The sequence below is a fragment of the Harpia harpyja genome, chromosome 13 (assembly GCF_026419915.1).
Source record: "Harpia harpyja isolate bHarHar1 chromosome 13, bHarHar1 primary haplotype, whole genome shotgun sequence".
In the NCBI taxonomy this organism is placed as follows: domain Eukaryota; kingdom Metazoa; phylum Chordata; class Aves; order Accipitriformes; family Accipitridae; genus Harpia; species Harpia harpyja.
The window spans coordinates 22,690,991-22,706,151 of NC_068952.1; the positions used below are offsets into that span (position 1 = coordinate 22,690,991).

The 15,161-nt window shown below is 41.5% G+C and overlaps 1 protein-coding gene across 4 annotated transcripts in view; it reads right to left on the minus strand.

Moving 5' to 3' along the window:
- The window catches only part of DAAM2 (dishevelled associated activator of morphogenesis 2), a 211,930-nt gene that overhangs the window by 182,383 nt on the left and 14,386 nt on the right, over window positions 1-15,161 (minus strand). For 2 of the 4 annotated variants that reach the window (XM_052805722.1, XM_052805723.1), the window contains one exon: window positions 10,783-10,921. The gene's annotated coding sequence lies outside the window, so the exon portion shown is untranslated. Of the gene's footprint in view, window positions 1-2,064; window positions 2,286-10,782; window positions 10,922-15,161 lie in introns of those variants that run through there. The other 2 variants (XM_052805721.1, XM_052805724.1) reach the window with 2 other exon arrangements.

Sequence of the window (15,161 nt, forward strand, 5' to 3'; positions counted from 1 at the left end):
ATAAGTTACTGAAGCAGCAGTCAGACATTTGACTAGTGCCTGCTAGTTCAGAGATGAACTGAAAAGGGAAATCTTTCCTCTGATCCAGTAAATCATTTCAAAGGGCCATTCATACCTGGATGTCTAATGAACCATAAGGAGTATAAAGAAATGGCTATTTTTTTCCTGAAAAGCTACTAATATCCTGAGGATGCACTGCCTCACAATAACTGTTTAACTGTCTCTTGCAAGTAAGAAAGTTGACTTCTGTTCACATACTCTACTGATTCAGCAGAGGTAGTAGCAGTCTAAAATTTTCAATGAGGTATAATAATTGGGAGTCTGAATGACTGCATTCCATATGCTCATTCAGTTCTTTTAATCTGCTTTGCCCAGCATGTCTCACATTAGAGGACTCAAAACCTGCAAATCTTTCCAGTCCACTGCAAGTGATTTGTAACTAACAGGAATAAAGCCAGGTAGAAACATCTTGTTTTTCAAGGCACAACCAAAGCCCCAGGTCACAACAGAAACGTCAAGTTCTAACAGAGGTTGTATCAGATGGGAACTTCACAGCTCTGATCCTTCTCTACTCACAATAGAACTGCACTAGTTAAATAATATCTTCGTTCCTTTTAAAGCCTGTGATTCAAGGAAATCCAAATTCCTACTCCATAAAGCAGCAGAGTATTATTATACACACCAGGATACGCAAAAGCAAGTATACACACACAAAGGTAAGGCCAGTCTGTTATATCTCTTGTATATATTTGACTCTTTGTTATATATGGGTAGAATATGGCACAATTATCAGACTCCTGTACCAATAGTGGTATTGGGATTTCTATGAAGAAAGCTGTATGCCTGCCTGAACATGTCCCTCCCCCTTTCCCCAAACTACTTGACAATATGCAGTTCAGTCATTAGGGTTTACAGGTCTTATTATTCAGCTTATAGATCTCCAACCTCCGCTACACATCTGTGCTGGATACAAAGGATACGTTCCCATATCAGATGTCTAACTCCAGCCTGCAACTTGATCAACACTGAGTGAGAGTTCTTCCTCACCTCCCACACCATTACAGAAGTGACATTTCTGTCAAGAAATTCCACACTTTCCCTCCCACTCTTTATCCAGGCCGACCCCACAAGACAATCCAGAAAAGATAACAGGATCATAACTAGGCTGTAATTTCTAGAGCTGATCAACAGAATTTATATTTTTCTTTATAATTCAGATCATCACTTAAAAAACAAACAAACAAAAAACCTACCTCCACAACTTAAGGGAACAAAAATTAAAAACATTGGCTGCTCTAACTGGATGCTGTATACTGTAGCTTTCTGCATGCGTGAACAATTTCTGTTTTAATTGTATAAAACATCTTGCCTCTATTCGATTTTTCACTTGAAATTTTACCACCTCCCCGTTTCAGGGAGGACTATGCCAGATGCAGCAACACCGCCCTCTGTCCGCTGCAGAGAACATGGCATTTAGTGCCTCCGCTCTTCCAGAGCTGCCAATGTGTTGAGTTAAATTTAAACAAACATATACAACATTTGCTCGGCAATGCTTTGGCATCCAGATTTCCACTGATAATACAGTTTTATAAAGATTCTTATTCCTGCTGCATACATCCCAGTGCGTTTTAAAACTGTTTAACATAAGATTTTTTGTTTTACTCTGGAAAAGTAAATGACAAGTCATTTCAAGCTTCTTGAAAGGTTGGGGGTTTTTTGGTTTGTTGGTTTTTTTTTTTCCAAATCTCCCTCTTTAATCATCTCCGCGAGAAAAGCCAATTACAACTCTTACCAGCTTTTTTCCCCCCCCACATACAAAAGCACTTGCTGGTTTCCCCTTCCCCACTCCTGCAGCAAAGCGTCAATGTGGAAAGAGGATTTCAAAATAGGAGCACAAACGCTGACAAATCCTCGAAGTTTTTTTTACACTTTTATTTTGCCTCCATGTTTTCACAGCTGCTCTGCTTAGAAGACAATAAAAAACCGGCCTGCAAAAAACATTACAAATTAAGAGACTGGAAAACTGCAGCCCAAGGAGGAGGATGTGACTTTAGTTTGACTTACCAATTTTATTCAGCTGTATATTTTCCTACTTGCTTTTTACAGCAGCTGAGCTCAGTGCTCAGGAACGTCCACCCCGTGTCAGGGAGCCAGGCAGAGCGCTGATCCCCACGCTGGATGCTGCTGAGCGAGCGGAGCTGGGGTGGCGGCTGCTGCCGTTGCTGTTGCTGCTGCTGTGTGCGCTCGCTCAGACCCTGATCAGGAACTGCTTCCCATTCCCCAGCCCGGCTCCAGCGCTGCAGGCTTCGGGAGGCAGGGCCGGCCCCTGCTACTGTGCTGCACTTTCTTAAAGGGACAAGCTCCGGCCTGGCAGGAGCGCACGCGAACCGGGAGCTATCAGGGCTGCCCGGGGTGGCGGGCTCACCGCCTCCAATCCGGGCGATACCCATCGCAACACCAGACGGTTTCCTACGTGCCTCGAGAACGAGAACAACGCTCTTCTACATAGCTTTTCATTCAAGGCTTTCAGGTGTTGCGGTTGTTTATTTTTTTTACTTTCACACCCTCTGCAACGTAGGTGGGAATTATTGCACTGCGAAGGAGGAGGCAACAGCAGCAGCGGCTGGTTTCCCTGGACCGTGGGCGCAGGGCCCCATCTGCGGTCGGGACCCCAGCGGGGTGCAGTGCGTCCGCTCCAACCCCGTGCTCTGTGCTGTACGCTGTGGCACGCTGTCCCCAGCCCACGGTCTGCAGCGGCATTAGGATTAGGGATATCCCCAGGCAACTCGGAGCATTTTGACCTTAAGAGATTTTATTCCCTTGTAATAGAGAGGATATGACTTCACTAAATAAAAAGCCCTCATTTCCCAGTTTTTCCTCCTCAGTCATTCTCCAGATAGCTTTAATCCTGTGCAAACCACTGTTTCTAGGATGTTTTCTGTTTTCTGACTTTACTTTCAACTATATCTGATATTAATAGCTAGATTAATATGGGGGAGCTGTCTGCCTCGTCTGTGTTGCTGTCTGCAGTGGAAGAAACCGCATTCTCTGTTAAACAGTAATGCTGAAATTCAGAGATAGTAACACCATCTGCAAAATCTCTCTCTTTTTTTAAACGCATGGAAATATATGGTTTGCTCTCTGTACATGTAAGTCATTTGTTTTCATTACAATAACTGAACTCTCATGATGACAACACCAATCAACACATATCACAAGGCCAAGTCATATATATACAAAAATGTATATATTTAATGGCACAACGAGAGAAAGCAAGTTACAGGGGAAAAATATCACCTTCAAACTGGCAGGCCAAATCAAACAAGGTGAGACTAAGTCACCACTGTCCTGTCTTCTCTGCCTTCATATACACCAATGCACAAAAAGCACAGAATGGGTACAAGCTGCTAGCAACCCATGATGTCTTTCTGTTTCTATGGTCCTATGGTAAAAGGACATGGATACAAATCAACAGGTGAGTCCAGCCCTTTTAATGCTGAGTCCTTCACAAACAGGCTCAGTAGGTATCCGCTAACTACTGGCATGTATGCCTTCTACCCTTTAAGCAAAGTAGCCATTTAGCCACACCACTAAATTATAATCTTGAGCATTATTAGCTTTGTATTAAACCACGGGGACCCATCAGTGTTACTCTAGCATGAGCTGTACTATGCTCCTGCCTTTCTCAGCATAAAGCCTGGGAAAGTTTTATATGATTTACACATGCAAACTACGTATGATGCATGGTAGAAGGGATCTTTTAATTCCATCAATCCTCCCCTCCATTCACACGTTTCCATTGGTCTATTAATTCTCACTTTCCACTCACATCTCTGCCTACTACTTTTTTCATCTTATCCTCCAAGTCCCTGCCCCTTTACTCCGTGTTTTCCCCTCCTGCTGCCAGGTACTTCTGCAGCTGATCTCCACCTTTCCAGCTCCACCTAAGTGTCTTGGCCTCCCCTTCTCCCCTCTGTCCTCTCAGTTTCTCATTGGAAGAGGAACGAAGAGCTGAAAGGAGAGGTGGGAATGATTAACTGATTCCTTCTCTTGCTTCCCTCTCCTTCCTCCAGCCAAGGTTCTGGAGGCTTGTATCCAGCCCTAGAAACTAACCACCAGCAGCAGGCTAAGGGACAAGGGTTAGGTAGGCTCACATTACCAACACTACCTCCCTTCTTCTCACCTTAGCACACTGTACTATTTATTATGATACAGTGTAACCAAGATAAATGGCCCTTGTCTTGTTCATTAGTTAAAAGTTTACAAAACACTCATCTTTAAGACAAAGCCGGTCATCCATTTGATGCATCAGCTAAGGTTACTCTGATATATTCAAAACAGGCAGAGTCTGTCTACAAGGCAACAGGGTAAGGTGCTGCAGTGGATGGGGATTTGAATGGCAAAGACACCAATGATGGAGAGAAACCAGGGCTTGGCAGGAGCTAAAGTGATGTTCCATTGCTCTGCACACAAAAAACAAGAACATGCAGAACACCAGAAAGTGCCCAGCAGGAAACAGGCTTGTGCCACTGGACCAGAATGATCTAACCACCATAAACGTTAAGATAAAAAAAGAATATCTGCTGTTCTTTACATATGTTGCTCCTTGTTCCTCTCATAATCCCATGTGAAAACTGCCTCCCCTCTCACTGCAGCATCTGGATGTTCCATTGACAGAGCATTGCCTAATAGTTACAGCACAAATCCTGGTTTCTATTACTGGCTGTAGGAGACATGTGTGGTATATTAAATAAAATAAAGGACATACAGACTTTGAATTGTGCTGCATGCTTCAATATTTAGTCAGCAGTAAATGAGACTAGATAAATCACTGATTCTTTCTGTGACTCTGTTTCCCCAACAACAAAAAAGTACATTAAACTCTGGTGTTATATAATTTAATACTTGTATTAGTAACAGCTTGGGATGAAAGATGACAGAAGCCAGCTTTTTATTATTAAATACTGAACTGCAGATACCTCAGTGAAAACTGAAAAGTGTTGCAGTTTGCAAAAATGTTGATTCTGCAGAGCAGAAGCCCTTGCACAAGAGGTGACATTTAATAGGAGCTATTTTGGTGTCTTAGCTTATAGGGGACAGCAAAACCAGAAGTCAACCCAAAGTTACCAAGAAAGTAAAAAGGTATGTTTCTCTTTCTGAACAGTGTATCATGTAAAGTCTACATCCCAAGACAGCACAAACATACCTACAAAGGCAGCTCCTTCTGAATTTAGGAATAAGACCATTAAAGAAATAACCTGCCTATTTCTATAAGCATTTTTAGGCTCTGATGACCAAGGTCAAAACCAAAAAGCTATATTATTATCTGAGTATAAGGGCCCTTAATAGTAAGGAGTGAAAAGACAAGGGAAAAGGGACACAAAAAAATGAACAGATTATTTGCTGCTCAGAACAGATTCCTTATAGAACGCCAAAGCAAAAGCTTCTGTGAGATGTTGCTCTACCTCAGATATGAACTGTTTGTTAGATCCCTTGTCAAAACAAAAGGACACGGGTATATTAATCTAGCAACAAAAGTGCCCATTGTGAGAGGAGACCAAGTGCCAGGCTGTCTGCTCCATCTGACAATGCAATTAAACACCATGGCTGTGTGAGCTTGGCTGCACGCCTTGCCTGACACCACCACCCAGTGCTGCTATAGGGTCTGCAGCTCAGTCACCACAGGCTACAGAACTAGTAACACTTTCATACCCTCCCTACAAAGACAGTTTCTGCATGCCTCCTGGTCTCTGAAATACCAAACGATGTTTTGAGCATCTCTTGAGTGTGACATGCAGAGCAGTATTCCTACTATACACTGACATTGGATGTGACATGGTGATGGAACCATCCCTATCCTTACTTATCAAAGAGCCACAAGAAATTCTGTCCCCTGTCACTGAGGGGCTGAAATGAGGCATATATAGTCAATACAATACAGACATGCATATATGTTCTTTTAGTTAATATAATTCTTCTAAAATTATTTTTATCTTTGAGCTCAAATCACACCATCAGATCTAAGGGCTGGATTCCACTCCCACTGAATTCCTGATGAATAAGGATGGAACCATGCTCCAATTCAGGGATATATAAATTTCAGATTAAAGCTTTTCAATCCTAACCCACATCTTTAAGGTGTTAATGCAGCAGTTTGGGAACTTGCTGTGAACTTTAAAAAAGTAGGGATCTGGATAATGCTCATCTGAAATAGTGTTCATTATTAATGCCACAAGATTGTTTTCCACTTGAATCATAATGCATGTACATACCTGTGTGTGCATGTATGCCTTTATACAGGTGAATGCATGCAGATGTTTGAGTGAAACTGCAACAGAATTTATTGCTGTTAAGGTTAGCTTGCACCTGATGTATTATTGGTGTACTTCTTTTTCTGCAGCATTCCTGACACCATGGAAAAATATGTTTTAGTTAGCTGCCACTACAAACCCAGCACAAACATTTATTTTTGGTGGGTTTATTTTCTCAGTTAAAAAAAGAAAAATTGGTTAGAAGTAAATAAATTGGTTCCCAGAACCTAAGCCTTATCAGATCTGTAAGAGTTGTGCAGTTAATGAAAGTTATAGCCTTCAACATGAAGATAATGTTCCTTGACAATGCCTTAAATCAATGTACTAACTATCAAACTACTTCTACCAATTGTTCTTAAATAAAAAGATTTGTTTTCCATATTATAAAATGGCCCACACCACAGAATTTAGGTCAACTACATTCAAATCTGTATACATCATAATAAAATATAAGATGTTGGTTTGGACCTTTCTGGAGATGGCACATTTTAATTTCACCCTTTTCCCTGTTCATACCTCCTCCTCTTTCATTGGCTTCTCAAGCCCATTATAACCCTTTCTCCTGTATTGGTTAAGAGTTAGTGAGTGGTCTGCACAAGTTGTTGGCTGATAAGGGAACACGCAAGCCCGAAAGAAAAGCCATCAGTATTTGCTGCAATTCAGACAACAGCTATGGAAAGAGGAAAAAGACATTTGCTCTTCAGAAAGGAGAAAAGGTTTACAAGCTCTTAGAAAGCAAAAGTCAGAGATTACTCCAACTGAAGAAAAAAAGAAAAAATGTGGAAATTTTACAGGAATTGTCTCATTTCCCCCTTTAGTTTTGCTTGGTATTTTTCAAACATTTTGAAAGTGCAACTCTGTTTTCAGATAACAGCCCAACTCAAACCCAGATTCCTGAAGACAAGGGAGAGAGACTCAGACAGAATTAGATTAAATTTCCTGCCACTGAAACATTGATCATCTGCCAGCAATTAAAGGTAGTTAGCAGAACCTGACTACTGTAAACATTTGTAGCCAGCAACTTTACCATGGCTTCATTTGCCTGCCTCGAAGAAACTTGAGTTGTGTTCACACCTAACATCTATGAGCATTTTGAACCTATTTGTGATACTTTCTCAGGGATAACAGACCACAGTTTTGGGAAAAAAAAAAAAAAATTCAGCTGAACTTCAGATCCTTTCAGTTTCTTTCTACTATTCAGTTAGCAAAACAGAGGGCACTGATTCATAAAATGGAGTCTTCCTCTGCTTTCCCCATAATTTTTGATGCTTCCTTCTATTCTATACATATCTTCTCATCTTCCAGAGAAATAATTTAAAAAAAAACCAAACAAAAAACAACTGTGTTCTAGCAAATGGTCACCTTACAGAAAGGTGCAGTATGCAGACAGGTGATCTGAATCACAAACATCAGTAACCACATGTTGTTGGCTAGATCTACTAAATATCTGAACTAAGGAGGGCTGGAGTGAGCTTGCCCCTAGGCAGCCGTTCCAACAAAAGTCAGTATAATGCCATTCCTTAACATTTTTCACTAGAAGGATTTTTTTGCCTTTTTGAAAAAAAAAAATCCAAAGATCACCTTGGGCTGCACTGCAACATAGGCTTTCACTAATACTAATTTTAAAACTAGTTTGGGCTCTGAATGGTATGGGGTTTTTTTTCTTTTATTCTCCTGATTTATGTGCATGGATTTGTTTAGCTGCATGGCAGGGAGGGGTGTGGGGGGTTTTTTAAGTTTTGGAAGTGTTTAGGGAATGCCTGATTTTGTATCGACCATCATTTAATTAGCAATGGTCTAGATCAAAATGTCTTGTTCCAACCAAGAATAGGGCATTAATACAGTCAGAAATAAAGTCAGTCTCTAGCTATGAACACACAGACCTCGGTGACTTCCAGGAAAATCAAACCAATGTCTATACAAAGCAAAAGGGAAAGGCAAAGGCAAAGGCTGTTTCCACTGCTTATTCTGATGCAGGGTCTAGGCCAGATCTTTTACTCTCATTGATTTCTGGTTAGCACAAAACTGGAGTGAAGTCGTAATGGCAGTTTTTAAACTTCCCTTGCAACACTGTGGTTTATAAGCTGATCAAGGTATGTCAAGACTCTGATACCAACTTAGAACAGCCTTGGGGTTTTGTAAACACTTGGCTACTCATGGATCCTGAAACACCTCCTTAGTGGGCAGGGAGCTCCAGCTAAATATCCTCTTCTTTACAGTACTGGTGACAGAGCTATCACACTGCTCCCATTCCACCTAGGAAACTCACTTCCTTCAAAAGTGACTTTAAGGTTGCCAGTTCTGCATGTTTCTGAGTGCTTTGTAGCATCTCAATGGAAAAAAGTAGCTGGAGCTACAAATCCTGGCTCCATCTGTGGTGCTAGGCAGGGGACAACATTTACTTACTGTGTATTCTTTAGAGAAGAGCTAGAAGGATTAGTTACGGTTGGTGCGGCTTGCTAGACTCTGATTATTCATGTCCTCTGAAGTTTACATGCAAACTAATTAGCAGCACTGATCCCCTAGTAAGAAGCTGAAATCAATTAGGAAGGCAGCTGACCTTATTATAGCAATTAATTGCAAATGACCTTTATTTTCAGTACTTGATGGCCAAGCTCTTTATTCTGGTTTTTGGGGCTTTGGTGTTTTGTTGTTGGTTTGGTTTGGGGTTTTTTCCCCTCCATTACACCACTGTTAACACACCCTGATTTTTCTTAGACATAATTTCCATCACATAGAACCTGTCCTAGTTTGTGACACACACTTTTCTGGAGAATACTTGGCTTTCTTTACAGGAATTCCTGTATGCTTAGGAGTCCTGGAAATGGGACAATGTTCCTACCAAAAGGTGGTTCCTTACTTTTAGGCAAAGGATACTGAATTGCTCTCTTGGATGCTAAGTAGTACATGTGTGATTACCAGAAAGATTGAGTTGCTCTAGAGACAAAAAATACATTGCTCTGTCTGTGAAGCAGTTGACTGGGATATGAAGAGAGGCACACCCAGATTCTGCAAGCTTTAATTCCATCGTGCTAGTCTGAGCCAGAAGGAGACTTGGCATATGCCAAGAGAGCAGGACATATTTAACTAGGTAGTGGCCCTGATTCTATGCAAGATGTTAATGCACGGAGACTGGGCTCCTAAAGTCATTGTTTGCTCCTGAACAACAGCACATGCCAGAGAAGAAACTGGTCACCTTGAGGGATGTAGCTAATCAATAATGAATTAGTTTTGCAGAAGACTTAAAAAATGTAAAATGGTAATCTTTTAAAATTATGGGCAGTAAATGTGTTCCTCTTGAATACATTTTCATACACAGCTAGAGCACTGGAGCTGTGAGCAAAACATCATACTTTTTTTCACATAACAGAATCTGAAGTTTAGCATTTGTATTTTTTGTATTGGCTGCCTGTGAGGTTCTAACAGCTGTGGGAACTATTTGGGATACTGACAGAGGGGCAGGATCATGCCTATGGAGACAACTACAGGAAGCTTACTGTTCAATTCAGCGGAAGTATGACCGAGCTTGAGCCCTGACAACTGATTCACCACTGCTCTGCTGCTTGGTTTACTCATTTACATCAGTGTGAAGCGTGCACCATCTTAACTCAGCCGCACTTTACACTCACATTGCACTCATGTAAATATCACTGCAGAGTGCATAGCAGTAGGCAACTGGATCACATGACTTCACAGCACTTCAGATCCCATAAAGTGGAAATATCATGGGAAGAAAAGGTTTCACATTATTTTGTCTCTGTAAGTGATTGCTGCAAGCACTACAAGAGAAATAGAAAGGACACTGAAAATGATGAGACATTAGGTGTAATTAGGCTTCATGCACAAATTGAATGCACAAGCTCTTCTTAATAGACTAAAACCCTGAAGGATTCTAAATTGCACCAAGGAGGAAGATGCTGACACTAAGTTTTCTTCTAACTGGTGGCTGCTCTGGAAGAATGAAGGACAGAATAAAGAAAGAAAGGAAAAATAGAGCATAAAACCAAGAATGTTACTAAACTATCATTTCCAATAAGCTTATTTACTAACTTACAAGAAATGTCTCCAGTTTAGACTATAATTGTAATCAAAACCAAGTTAATATGCTGGCCCTCAGACTGAGTAACAGTGTGACTAATACTTGTAGCACAGCGTGGATACAAGTTTTGTTCTGTTGGAATGGTGATGGGGTAAAGAGAAGCGATGGGGTAGGACGTTACAATTTTTATGCCATTAGCATATATGTTGCTTCTAAACACACCTGGTTTGTCTGTAATTGGGGATAGTGAGGCCCTGTTTGCTCTAACCTTGCTCTAAAGTTGAAAAACACCTTGCAATAGGTGTCAGATGCCTCTTGCCTGGTGAATGTAGGTAACATCACACAAATTTAAGAGAACAAAAGTGTTAGCTAAAATCCTGTCCCCTGGTATTCCATTCCTCTCCTGTTCCCCACATGCAAATTAGAACTAACCTGGATGATTTGTGTAGTTTCTGATTTGCTCTTCTCTCTCTCTGTGTAGGTCTCCGTGTTCAGTTCAAGACCTCACCGTGTAGGAAGAGCCTACCTTCAGAAGAGTTAGTGCAGCTGTTTTGACCGTAGAGATGGTCTTCTGGAGAAACAATTGCAAATAAATAGTTCCTTTTAGCTTTCTATCAATATAAAAGGCATCTCCAATGTTTTTTCACTTTCAAAAGAAATTACAGAAGAAATATTTACTGAGGTTCCTGTATGGTCTCTGTTAACCAGTACAGGGCTGGTCTTCCAGTGTTCTGATGAAATTACTTTGTCTTAAAACAGAATAATTTGAAGCACATGCTTGACACTAAGCAAGAGAAGACGCAGGTAGTAGGTACTATTTGGGCATGTAAAGGCAAGAAAACACTTAAAGGCTTCTTTGTTGAAGCACTCAACGGCGCTCTTAATACACTCTAGAATCAAACCCAGTATGAGTATCTCACATGTACCTTCATATCTTCAACACTGATTGCATCTGCATTGTAGACAAATTGTTGATTGGTTACTCTACACATTAAATTTGAGTATAAGGATAGTGAGTGATCACTGATAAAGAGAAACAAATTTGTCTGCACAGAGTGTGATTAACGTATACAAAGATTGTTTTCAACTGATACAGAACTATTGGCTTTGGCTTCTTTCTATCAGCTGCTCTAGACAGATGACTTCCAGGATTTAGGAGGAAATCTGTTATGAATTATTTACTTTTATCATTCAGCTAATTTTCTTGGTTTGGTTTTTTTTTTTCATTATTGTTTATTAAAGCCAAATGATTGTGCTCCAGGACATTCCACAAATGTTGCTGTACTGTCGTTTTAGGAAATACCATTAAAGCAACCTTTTCCTTGTTTGCTTCCCATGGCATTTAACTAAGGTGTTTTAAGAGAAACATCATTAAAATTGTCAATTCCTCCATGGGTACCTTAAGATTATTCATAGAAACTGTACTCTTTTGGGGATAACAGAAACACACAGCCTTGTTTTCCTTTCATTAACCCCATTTTCCACTGAAGTAACAATATCAACTTTAACACAGGTTTATCAACACTGAGCAAATTCAGGCCTCTTTTTTTTTTTCTTCTCTGTAAGAATTTGATACTAGTGAAAGATACCACATTAGAAACATTAGAGAGTGAAGTCCTCTACCCAACCGCAAATTATATATATAGCACAGGAAGCAATTCTACTGCTCCCCCCCAAACTTTTCATCACAATTCCTGATTTTTGTCCTGGCATAACTTATTTTAAGAGGATGAGGAACAGCACATCCCAAATAGTACTTGACCCAAAATAGTAAGTGCCAGCTGTGATCACAGTTCTTGAGCTGTTTTGACTCGGTCATGAGAAAAAAACAGATTAAGGTATCACACAGCACAGAACAGTTGATGTTGGAAAAGACCTCTGGCAATCACCTGCTCCAAACCCACTGCTCAAAGGAGGGTCAACTAGAGAAGGTTGCCTGGGGCTGCATCCAGCCAGGTTTTGAGTACCTCTATGTATGGAGCCTCTACAACCTCTCTGAGCAACCTGTTCCAGTATTTGATCACCCCCACATTAAAAAAGTTTTTTGTTATGTTTAAATGGAATTTCTTTTATTTCAGTTTGTGCCCATAAACTCTCGTCCTGCCACCAGGCACCACTGAAAACTATCTGGCTCCATCTTCTTTACTCCCCCCACCATCAGGTATTTATACATATTGATAAGATCCCCTCAAGCCTCGTCTTCTCCAGAATAAACAGTCCCAGGTCTCTCAGTCTTTCCTCATATGTCAGATATACCAGCCCTTTAATCACCTTTGTGGCCCTTTGTTGCACTCTCTCCAATATGTCCATCTCTCTTCTGCACTGGGGAACCCCAGAACTGGACAGAGCACTACAGATGTGTCCTACCAGTGCTGAGCAGAGAGGAAGGATCACTTCTCTTGACTTGCTGGCAATGCTTTTCCTAATACAGTCCAGAGGCTGTTGGACTTCTTTGCCACAAGGGTACATTTCAGACTCATGTTCAGCTTGTGTTCAAGGTCTCCAAGTCCTTTTTCACAAAGCTGCTTTCCAGCTGGTTGGCCCCAGCCTGTACTGGTTCATGAGGTTATTTCTCCCCAGGAACAGGACTTGGCATTTCCCTTTTTTTAATTTAATAGCTTCCTATTAAGGTGCCTCCAAACAGCAGTATGACTATCAATCTTTCTTCCCAGTTTTATGTTGTCTGCAAACTTGCTGAAGGTGCACTCAGTCCCATCATCCGGACTATTAATGAAGATGTTTTAAACAGTTTTGGATCCCAGTACTGACCCTGGGATACACCATTTGCATGGCCTGCAGCTGATCTGTTTGCTGCTAACTACAACCTTTTGAGCCCAGCAGCTCAGCCAGCTACTAAGCCATGTCACTGTACACTTATCTAGCCCATACTTCATCAGTTTGTCAATGAGGATGTTAGGTGAAAGTGTCAAAAGCTTTACTAAAGTCAAGATAAACAGCATCTGCTGCTCTCCCCATATCTACCAAGACAATCATCTTGTCATAGAAGGCTATTAGGATGGTCAGCCATAATTTCTCCTTATAGATCCATGCTGACTACTCCTAGTCACCTTCTTGTCCTTCATATGTTTGGAAATGGTTTCTAGGATGTTTGCTCCATCACCCTCCCAGCGACTGAGATGAAGCTGTCCACCCTGTAGTGCTCCAGATCCTCTTTTTTGTCCCTCTTGAAGATAAAAGTGACAGTTGCTTTCTTCCAGTCCTCAGGAACATCCCCCAGTGGCCATGACCTTTCAAAGCTAATGGCTTCACAATGACATTAGACAGCTCCCTCAGCATTCGTGGGTGTATCCCATCAGGTTTCAGGTACTTACTTGTTTATTTGTCCAGTTTATTTAAATATTCCCTAACCCAATCCTCATCCATCAAGGGTAAGTCTTCCTTGCCCCATAGTTTGACGCTGGTCTCAGAGGCCTGGAATTTCTGAAGGTGAGTACTTCCAGTAAAGACCACAGTGAAGAAGACTTGAGTATTTCATCCTTTTCTGTGTCCTTTGTCACCAGGTCCCCTAGACCATTCAGCAGTGGGTCTACTTTTCCCCTCATCTTTCTTTTGCAGCTTCTCTCCCTTTAGACACCCTTTTGTTGCCTTTTCATGTCCTTTAGTAGATTCAACTCCAGGTAGGCCTTGGTTTTCCTTACCCCATCCCCACACACTCAGATAGTGTCTCTATATTCCTCCCAGGTCACCTGACCCTACTTCCACCTCTTGTAAACTTCCTTTTTTATGTTTGAGTTTAGTCAGGAGCTCCTTGCGTATCTACACAGGCCTCCTGACACCTTTGTTTCATTTCCTGCTCATCCAGATGAACTGTTCTTGAGCTTGGAGGAGGTGATCCTTGAAAATCAATTGGCTCTCCTGGACCTCTCTTCTCCCCAGGGCCGTGTATTGTGGGATTCTTTCAAGCAGGTCCCTGAACAGGCCACAGTCTGTTCTCCTGAAGTCCAAGGTTGTGATCTTGGTTTCTGTCTTGCTTCCTCCTCTCAGGATCCTGAACTCTACCACCCCATGATCACTGCAGCCAACACTACCCTTGACTTTCACATCCCTAACCCATTCTTCCTGGTTTGTAAATACCAGGTCCGGTAGAGCAACTCCTCTCTTCAGCTCATCTATTATCTTTGTTAGGAAGTTGTCATCACTCCAGAAACCCCCTGGATTTCTTGTGCCCGGCTGTGTTGCCCTTCCAGCAGATATTGAGGTGGTCATGAGCCTCTTCCAGTTGCCTGAAGAAGGTCTCCTTTACTTGTTCCTCTGATCAGGCAATCTATAACAGACATCCATCAAAGCATTGCTCTTGTCGTATTGGCCACTAATCTTGACCTGCAAGTTCTCAACTGGCTTATCGGCCATCCCTACAATGAGGTAGTGTCAAGCAGGTGCTATCATACACTGGAGAACCATTTCACAGCAACATCAGGCTCCTCCTCTGCTGCAGTATTGTCCTCCCTGTGCTTTCCAGGGAACACTCACAAATTCAAAGATATCCCATTCTGGGAGGCCTCATGCTCATTCAAAGCAACACCACAGCTCAGGGTCAACTTACATCAATCAGTTTCCCTGCAAACTGCAGTTCCTTCCCAGTTTGCTGGTGTTTATATTTCTTTCCCAGCCTCCAGTCTTGCCACCTGGGACTTCACCACACTGACACATTAGGCCACATTTTAAGACTTGGACCTTTACCTTCCTAAAAAGAAGTTTCAACTAAACCTTTCCATCTCATTAATGTAGAGAAACCCTCACATCGTCATGGTTACCCTAGTGCTCTCTGCTAAAGGTTATCTCCATTCATT